Below are 8,946 nucleotides of genomic sequence, written 5' to 3'. Positions count from 1 at the left end.
ATCAATTCTCCTTCTATCATCCCTAGTCATTGTCCAGATCTCTGATGTATAACAAGTGACTGCAAAGACCATGGCATGTATCAGGCACACTTTAGTCTCCAGACTGACATCTTTGTTCTTCAGTACTTTAGAGGGGTCTCTAACAGCAGAATTTCCCATCGCAGTACATCCTTTAATTTCCTGGCTGCTGGTGTCAAGAGTGTTGACTGTGGAGTCAAGCTAACTAAAGCTATTAACAATCTAAATCTCTTCACCATCCATCATGATGCTGCCAATCAGCCCAGTGGTAAGAATCTGTTTTCTTGATACTGAGCCTCCATCCATATTAAAGGCTGTAGTCCCTGACCTTCCACAGAAAGTGGTTCAGGTCCTCCTCCATTTCAGCAAGCAGGGTTGTGTCATCTGCATAATGCAGACTGTTGAGGAGTCTTCCTCCAATCCTGATGCCACATTTCTCCTCATACAGCCCAGCCTCCCAGATAATCTGTTCTGCATACAGATTGAAAAAGTATGGAGATAGGATACATCCCTGGTGTACACCCTTCCCAATTTTGAACCATGTAGTGTTTCCTTGCTCTGTTCTGATGACTGCCTCCTGGTCCAAGTATAGGTTTCACATTAGCACAATCAAGTGTTCTGGGATTTCCATTCTTCTCAGACTTAGCAACAGATGTTATGATCCACACAGTCAAATGCCTTTGCATAGTCAATGAAACACAGACATTCCTCAGTACTCCCTGCTTTCAGCCACAATCCATCTAACATTAGCTACAATTTCCCTAGTACCATGACCCCTTCTAAACCCAGCCAGCACTTCTGGGAGTTCTCTGTTGATATGCTGTTCCAGTCATTTTTTTATAATCTTCAGCAGAATCTTGCTTGCATGTGATATTAATTATATTGTCTGATAATTTCAACACTCTATCAGATCTTCTTTGGAATGGTAACAAATATAGATCTCTTCCAGTCAGTTGGCCAATTGTTTGTCCTCCAGATTTCTTGGCACAACTTGGTGAGCACATCTAGAGCAGCATCTGTTAGTTGAAGTATATCAATTGGTATAACATCAATTTCTAGAGTCTTATTTTTAGCCAATTCTTTCAAAGCCGTTTGAACTTCTTCCTTCATCACCAGAGGCTCTTGCTCCTATGTTGTTTCATGAAATTCTTCTGTGTCTGCCAATTCCTTTTGATATAATGACTGTGTATACTTTTTTCATCTTCTTTAATATCCTCCATAATTTAATATTCTGCCCAAAGTATCCTTAATTATTACAACTTGAGGCTTGAATTTCTTCTTCATTTCCTTGAGCTTAAGAAATGCTGAGTGAGTTTGGCCCCTTTGGTTTTCTGACTCTAGCTCTTTGCACATTTCATTTTAATACTTTGTCTTCCCAAGATGATTTTTTAAATCTTCTATTCAGCTTTTTAATGTCTTGATTTCTTCCCTCTGCTTTGGCTTCTCTGCGCTCTTGTGCAATATTCAGAATCTCTTTTGACATCCATTTTCATCTTTTCTTCCTCCTCTGCTTTAAAGCCTCCCCACAGTCCAGTCTTTGCCTAGAAACATAAGGAGATGTGTGTGTATATATATGTGTGTGTATATGTGTATGTGTTTATATATGTGTATGTGTACATACACATACACATGCACACATCTACACATATACACATAAACATACACATCTCCTTATGTTTCTAGGCACAGGACTGGGCTGTGGGGAGGCTTGAAAGCAGCATTTATCAATGTTCACTACCTTGAAGAAATTTCCAATTAGTTGAAATTACAAGGCTAAATATAATATACAAACATCTGGATGATACAATAGATGAATTATAAGATATTATTAATAATAAATAGCTTCTGGAGTCCAAAGGAGAATGAGAGAAATGTGGGCTAGTTCTGTATTTGCATGAAAAGGACAGTGAAAAAGATACAAAACAAGAGAATTCCAGGGGAATCCAGCTTTTTATCACTGCTGGTGTCTGATTCTTGTTGTAGGGTTGTCATCATGATGGTATCTCCAAGATTCCTACATAATGACTATTCATATCTGTGGGTTTAGATAAGGAATGTTCCTTGTTTGTGGGTAAAAAGCATTTCTGAGAGTGTCAATAGATCCAGAAGTTGGTAAATCTGGTAACTAGACTGAAAGCTTGAAGTTACTACTGTTGTTTTGTATCACGGAGTTTACTATGATTTATAGTGACTCTATGGGACATAATGGAACTATGCCTTATCCTGCACCATTCTCACGATCTCTGACATGCTTGAGACCACTACTGTACTCACTGCATCATTGCATCAATCCATCTTATTGAGGGTCTACCTCTGCATGCCATGACAATCCATAGGTCAAGAAATGGACAGTAAATCTAGACCATATTTATAGATTAGGAAAGAAGTTAAAGAAAAAAAATCAAGCAATTCATAATATACATTGAAGTAGTACAACTACTGTTCTAGTCTGCTCCTAGGTAATTTGTATTTTTGTTGTTCCACATAAACATCATTTTTAAACTGCAGGAGGGAAAGGAGAGTTCTAGGGGGGAAAATACCATAAGGGAAAAGACATTTGTATAGTGAGTCTGAGTATGTGGGCTGGAATTAGTGGAACCAGGTAAAGCAGAAAATACTGAAAGCCACGCATATTGAGAAATGTAAGAATTAGTGATAAAAATGAAATACATCTGCTGCAGTGCTCTGATATTCACAAGGAAGAAAGAAGCCATAAGAAGAGGAAAGCAGCTGGCTAGAGAGGGAAGCACCTGATAACCTAGTGGTAAGAAAAAATTAACAAACCCCACACTGCAGTAAGTTAAAAAATAGAGGCTTTAAGATATGGTAAGGATCTGGAAAGACAGGGTAACAGTGGGCATAGTTCAATGTTGATGAATTTTATAAAATATGATGAATAAGAGGGACTGTATGAAACACAATGTGAATGAAGGATAGTGTAAAACACAATGTATATATGAACTTTGTAAGCAAACTAATATAAAATTTAAGTTTTTTTTAAAAAGAAGAGTAGATGCGTTAAGAGGTGCTTCTTGGGGGTTTGATGAGCAGAGCAAAATATCAGAATGAGGCAGCTCCAGAAACTGTGGCCAGAGAGAAAGTCAATGTATCAGCAAGTCACAAACAGGTTGGCATCATTATATAGGTATTTCCAACATGGTCACGAGCAGAATAGGAAAAGAAAGTACAGCAGATTTAAAGTAACACATAGAATAGCAGACAAAAGATAACAATATGGTTAGAGAAGGTACCAGAGAAAAGGAAGTGCAACAGTGTGGATACTCATTCACTCTAGTCGGTATCAACTCATAGCTCATTTTTCTGTGTGTTTTAGTTTTGGTATGGTTTTTAATAAAATTTTATTTTGATTGTGATTTTAATGAACATTTATAGAGAAGTTATTTTCATTCATTCACTTTTTTTAAAATACTGATTCATTGTTGCACAATTACCTACCTTACCCCACCTCAGTCCTCTCTGCAATGGTGTTATCTCTTATTCTGGACTGTTGTCCTATGCACAATGCCTATTAATATCACTGTTATAAAGCAGGTCTGGCAGGGGGGTGGGGAGTGGGAAGAGAATAGGATAAGAGTGGATAAGATAATGATCATTGAATTCGAACAGATGAAAGAAGGAACTGTCTAAAATGAATCTATTATTCAGTGTGTTTTTGGAGGTTCTAAATCATACAAAAGGAGACTCCCCATTGTTCTCCCACAAAGCCACGGATGGACTCGAAGTGCCAGCAAAGAGCCATCTTTGGGTGGTGGTTGTTGTTGTTAAGTGCCGTTGAGTTGCAGGTGACTCACAGCGACCCTATGAAGGAGAGTCCTCAACACTAACTTTGGGTTAGCAGTGCAATTCTCTAAGGACTATACCACCAGATATCTTACCTAAAGATGCTCATATTATAACCAGGACCAAGAAAATGGCTGGCCATGTTTAAAGACTTTCTAATTAATAACTAAAAGCGTGTAATATTTTTCCAAAATATCCTGTGTAATTTTTTGTCACTGAGCCCTGGTGGCATAGTGCTTAGACACTGAGCTGCTAACCAAAAGCTCAGCAGCCAGACTCTCTCAGCCACTCAGTGGGAGGAAAATGCCACAGGATGTCCCCATTAAGATTCGCAGAGCTTCACGGAAGGTTGTCATGACTCAAAAGTTGCTCAATGGCAGTGTGACTGTGTATTTAGGGGCTACTGAGGTTTTTGTTTGTTTGACAATTAAACTTAATATCACAAAGACCTCCTTTCCATGGGTCATGCTTATCAATTTGGCCTCTTACACACTTTAGTACTGGTGATAACATCTCAAGGAATATTATGGAAAACTAAGGTTTTCTATTTGGCTCTTGAAATTTTGGAGTTTTTTAAAAATTTCTGTTTGGAGATGTTATGCTAGAGTTTAAATATGTATTTCTTTTTTTCTCTCAAAAAAAATGAACAATGAAATATTACTTTGAATGTAGAGTTTAAATTATTCTTGAGAGTTGGAAGACACTCAAGGTACCAGTCCATAAGAAGTGAGTAGAAAGCTCTTTGTTAGGATCCCAAGAAAGGATGGAGGAGGTGTGCAGTTTAGACATCCAGAAGATGGTCCAGGGTTCTGGTCCATCCCTGCACCATGAAGTGGATTCCCACCCAGATGAGCTTCCAGTGGCACTAAGTATGGAGATCTATTTGAGACTTTGGAGATGACAGGAGGAGAAAGACACCACAAATGGTAACACAGTGATGGCACAGCAGTAGTTAAAAGAGGACCCAGTCTAGCACATTCTCAGTTTCAGCCTACAGGTCCTCCTCCAGGTGGTTATAGCAAGAGATTCTGCTGAATAAAGCCCTTAGTCACTGATCTGCATTTTTATCTTGGATTCACCCACTCTAGTAAGTTGTGACTAAGCCATACGTGTTCCATGACTTAGTGGCAAAGGAAAACAACAGACATGATTCTTCAATAGGGCATATTGGTAACTCTGAGCTGCTGCAAAGAAAAGGGATGTGGACATTCATCTGTAATACTTAATTACACATCCTGGAAATCCACAGTCTCTATTGAAAGTTGCGCTATTGACATGTTTATGTCAGATGTCTCAGTGACAGTCAGTAATGACACATGAAAAGGTGACATTAGTTTCTCTGAAATCTGAAAAGTGTAGGATTCATATAAAGAGATTTGACAATTTATTATGTTTTTAATCGCATTGCATGAAATGTGACAAGCAAATGTCAAAGTACACAATCATTTTTCATTTCAATGTTTTATCACAATGTAATATTTTAACATATTAAATAACAGCCAGAGATCTAAATTTAAGGTAAAATTTAACTACATATGGTGCTTCAACTGAAGTTACAGTTGAACAGATACTTCTGTGCTGCAATCCCAAAGGCATGCAGTTTGAATCCACCAGCTGCTCCATGGGAGAAGGCTAGACAATCTCTTCCTGTGTGACTTACTGCCTTTGGAAACTCGCTGGAGGGTCAGATATGGATAGGCTGGTTTGGACTAGACTGTATTCAACAACAAGACTATGAGTTTCACAAAGTTTGTAAATGTACAGGCAATGAGGAACTAATAACAAATCTTTGGTAAGTTTTTGGAGTTTTTCTCCTTTTTTACAAAACATAGTGAAAAGCATTTCCATTTAATAAACCTTAAGATAGGTTTTCCAAGGCCCATTATTTAAAAAGTGGATAGCAAATTCTCCTTCCTAACCTCTCTTTATCTGAGAGCTCTGCTTTAGTATAGCATCTGACAGATAAGCACTGTACCTAATAGAACAGATGACAAACAAGTAGACATATCCAAATCTAACCTAGTAAGAGTATAAAAATGCAAAGACACTTGACTAGTACAAACATAGGCAGATAAATGATACTCTTAAGAGCAAACCGTAAGGACAAGTACACATACAGATACAATGGTGCTGGTGGCAAGGATTCTCACATCAGGAACTGAAGGCTGTCTGGCCTTGGTCAGCGCCAGGCATGTGGGTCTCCCCTGGTGAGGGGCAATGATGTGAGGCCTCTAATTAACCCTCTGATGGCTCAGACTCCAGTCACGGCTGTGTGGAACCAAGTTACTACTTGGAGGCCAGGATTTTTAAATTCTGTCTCACGTATTTAGGGTATGTTGTCAGGTGGGGCCAGCCCTTGGAGAAAGACATCATGATTGGAAGGGTGGAGGGTCAGGACAGGAGAGGATGACCCAGGATGAAGTCCACTGACACAGTGACTATGATAATAGGAGCAGGTGTATCAGATGGTGAGGCTGGCTCAAGATAGAACAAAGTTCAGAGCTGTTATTCAAAGGATCACTGAGTTGTGGTTAACTGGACAGCACATAAGAACAACAACAAACTACAGGAGAGAACTGTAACTTATTTTTGTTATTATTCCATGCTGTGAGGCGACTGTGACTCATAGAGACCCTATGTACAACAGCTCTCTGAACCCTGTTCTATCCTGAGCCAACCTTATTATCTCTGACATACCTACCCCCATTATCCCAGTCATGGAGTCAATCCACCTCATCCTGGATCTTCCTCTCTTGCTCTTTCCTTCCACCCTTCCCTCTCCAAGGACTCCTTGCAACATGCCCAAAGTATGTCAGATGGAACTTCAGAATCCTTGCCTCCAAGAAGCAGCCTAGATTCACCCTCTCCAGGATGAACCTGTTTGTTCTCCTAGCAGTCCCTGGTATGTTCAATACTTTTCTCCAGCACCACAGCTCAAAGGCATCAATTATTCTTCTATCATCCTTACTCATTGTCCAGCTCTCTGATGCATAGCAAGTAACTGCGAAGAGTATGGCCTAGATTACACATTACCTTAGTCTCTAGACTGACACTGTTGCTATTCAGTACTCTGGAGAGATCTCCCACAGCTGACTTTCCCAATACAATTCCTCTTTTGAGTTCCTGGCTGCTGGTACCAAGAGTGTTGACTGTGGAGCTGAGCAAGCTGAAGCTGTTAACAAGCTCAATCTCTTCACCATCATGGTGCTGCCTATTGGCCCACTGGTGAGAATCTGTCTTCTTGATGTTGAGCTTCAATCCATAAGAAAGACCTCAGTCCTTGACTTTCTGTAGCAAATGCCTTAGGTCCTACTCTGTTTCGGCAAGCAAGGTTGTATTATCTGCATAATGCAGATTGTTAATGAGTCTTCCTCCAATGCTGATGTCACATTTTTCCTCATGGAGCCCAGCCTCCCAGATGATCTGTTCCATATATAGATTAAAAAAAATACAGGCATACTAAAAATATTGTTGTTGTTGTTAGGTGACAACTCAACAATTCAACTAAGATTCATTATGACTATGAACAGTAGATCCAAGCCTTGTCCTGTCTTCCTCTATGCTCTGGATCTCCACTATGGTCAAACCTATTGTTACAGTCACTGTGTCAATCTATGTCACTGAAGGTCTTTCTCTCTTTCATGAACCTTTCCCAACATGATGTCTTTTTCCAAAAACTGGCCCCTCTTGACTATATGCCAAACAATGTGAGACACATCTTTACCATTCTTGCCTCTAAGAAGCCTTCTGGTTGTATTTCCTCCAAAGAAACCAAAGAAAAAAAAATTTGGTTTTTCTTTTGGCAGATCATAGAATACTCAATACTTTTCACCAACACCCTAATTCAAAGACATCAAGTCTTCTTTCATATTCCTTATTCACTGTGCAACATTCAGATGCATATTAAGCAAGTAAAAATATCACTGCTTTAAACTGACATCCTTGCTCTATAGCACTTTGGGAAAGTCCTTGACAGCAGATTTTCCCAATGTACCTGTTACTATGGATGTTTATTGTAGATCCAAGTAAAACCACATGGATCCAATTATTCAAGAAACTAATTGAAAACTGGCAAATTGAATCTTTCTCCATATATCATAATGTTGCCCAGTGGTCTGGTGGTGAAAATTGAGTTGTGGTGCTGGAGAAGAGACTTGAACCTACCATGGACCACCAAGAAAACATATAGATCTGTTTTGGAGAGGGTGAAACCAAGTTTCTCCTTGGAGACTAGGATTCTGAAACTCTGTCTCACATACTTTGGGCACGTGGCCAGAAGAGACCAATCCTTGGAGAAGGCCATCAAACTCAGTAGGTAGAGGGACAGCATAGGAGAGGAGGACTCCAAATAAGATGGATTAATACAATGGGGGTAGGTGTGTTGGAGTCAGTGAGGCTGCTTCAAGCCAAGGCAGGTGTCAGAGCTGTTGTATACAGAGGTTGCTAGGAGTCAGAGGCAACTTGATGGCACATAACAACAGCAATGTCTAAATGTAACCCAAACTGAAGGCTGTAATCGCTGATTTTTTTCAGTTAAGTGTTTCAAATCTCCAGTTTCCTCAAGCAAGGCTGTGTTTTCTGCATAACACAGGTTGTTGATGAGTTGTCATCCAGTCCTAATGCCACGTTCTTCTTTACATAATCCAGCTTCTCACATTGGTGTTTAAGGAAATGTGTATTCCACAAGGGTAGTAGATTTGACAGTATCATTCTACAAACTTACACTTGACACATAGTAGATACTCTGCAAATCTTGGTTTACTAAAGAAATCAAGTTGACTACCAATGAGATTATAACTGAATGCAAACAGCGAGACAAGGAATGCATCTAAGATAATTCCTCTAAAATCTTCTGACTTGGGACACTGAGTAAGAAGTGATGTTATTAACTGGGATAGAATGTATAGGAAACAAGAATGCTCTCTAGGGCAGCATGCTGTTAAGTGCAGTCAATTGGAACAACCACACAGCTGATCTATCAGCAGTTTTCAGAGGCATCAAATCACACGGAATGAGACTGCACAGCATACGACAAAAGTATTATCTCAGAATTATGACAATTATTTTGTTTTTCCATTTCCATGCTTTCTTTTTATCACCCTATATAAGTGAAAAAAGCATAAAAGT

This window comes from Elephantulus edwardii, unplaced genomic scaffold, assembly GCF_000299155.1.
Source record: "Elephantulus edwardii isolate Elephantulus edwardi_28Jun2011 unplaced genomic scaffold, EleEdw1.0 scaffold00005, whole genome shotgun sequence".
Classification (NCBI taxonomy): Eukaryota; Metazoa; Chordata; class Mammalia; order Macroscelidea; family Macroscelididae; genus Elephantulus; species Elephantulus edwardii.
Note: the sequence above shows the minus strand (reverse complement) of the source record.